Raw genomic sequence first — 1,570 nt, 5'->3', positions numbered from 1 at the left:
ACTAAGAAAGACTTCATCCGGAGGGCTGAAGCCGGGAAGCCGCGAGCGCGCGCGCGTGCCCGGAAGACCCCCCCCGAGGAGGCGGGGCCTCGTGACGGCGCGCGACGGACCTGGCCAATGAATGTAGGCCTCGCGCCCGGCGAGCCCCTCCCCTTCCCCGCCCCCTCCCCGGCGGTGGGGCAGCGGCTCAGCAGTCCGCGCGAAGACCGGCGCTGCGCCTGAGGAAATTCGCTTCCGGAGGTTTGCTCCTTGTGCAAGCGCCGCGTTTGCCAGGTCTCGTCGGTTGTGCTTTTTCCACGTTACGGAAGCAGCGGGACATTGCTGTTCTAGTGTATTGAGGTTCTCTCAGTACATCTTCCATCGTCTTTAAGCGAGGGCATTCGGAACCCGAGGTAGCCGAGGTGTGAAGAGAATCGGCTTTAGGGACGGGGAGGTCTGGGTCCGATTGCCGCGAGGCTCCACGTCAGGGGGCAGGCAGGCTTGAGCGTACTTGACCCCCGGCTTCTCCGCGGGGCGAGGATGCCGAGCGGCAGTCGGTTCGGGGTTCGAGCTGCCGCCTCGAGTTTTCTGCCGCGTGCCTCGGGGACTTTTGAGCGTGTTTGCCGCTTGCTGCCTCCCACTGCGAGCTGTGTTTGTGAGGTGCTTAACCCTCCTCCGAGATTTTCTCTTTGTTGTTTACCAGGGGTTGCCTGGGAATAGGCCAGGCCACCAGCTGACAGGGCTTTTTAGAAGTAGTTCTAAACATTTATCTTTTTGTTTTAGTTTTTAAAGATTTTATTTATTTATTCATGAGGGACACAGAGAGAGAGGCAGAGACCCAGGCGGAGGGAGAAGCAGGCTCCCTGCGGGAGGCCGGATGCGGGACTCGATCGGGGACCCAGGGTCACGCCCTGAGCCGGAGGCCGACCTCCACCGTTGAGGCACCGGGGGTCCCTGTTCTAAACTTTTAAAAGACCGGCTCGCGAGCTTAGTCTCCAGGGTTGATAACCATCATTTTGGCTATTTATAGGCTTTGGGGGTCCACTTCCTAGACCAGCTGTGAGGTGTGCAGGCGTCAGCGGTTGCTGGGATAAATGCCGCGGCGAGCGCAGGAGCCTGGGAGTTGGTCGGTGCTGAGGGAAAGGGTGGGGAGGCTTGTGTGAAGAAGAGCTGAGAGAAGAGGGTGGCCTGGTCTTCTGCAGGCCTGCTGGTGCCGGTGGAAGCCTAGTTGCTGGCCCTGGGGCTGCCTCGGGTTCTGTGGAGGTGGGAGGACGGGAGCCAGTAGCTTCCCTGTGTCCGGGCAGGTCGTGGCAAAGTCCCGTGGAGGAAGAGAAGCTCTGGGAGCCTGCGTTCCTGCCTTGCCTTGCAGGGAAACCCAGCACTTGCTGCTTCCCCAACCTCTGATGAGCTGCGCAGGCAGTGTTAGCAAATTGGAAGCTGGTTTCTCCTAAGGAAACTCTTCAGTTTCCTGTCACGAAATTATGATTTTGAAAGCTGTTACAGTACAAGACAAAAAGCAATTGAACTACTTGCTCCTCCATCAGAATAACAACAGAAGCAGAAAATACAGGTTTCAGGCACAAGAGTTCTT

Source organism: Vulpes lagopus, chromosome 3 (assembly GCF_018345385.1).
Source record: "Vulpes lagopus strain Blue_001 chromosome 3, ASM1834538v1, whole genome shotgun sequence".
NCBI classification, from domain to species: domain Eukaryota; kingdom Metazoa; phylum Chordata; class Mammalia; order Carnivora; family Canidae; genus Vulpes; species Vulpes lagopus.
The sequence above is the reverse complement of the archived record's forward strand: the minus strand, read 5'-3'. Positions refer to the sequence as shown.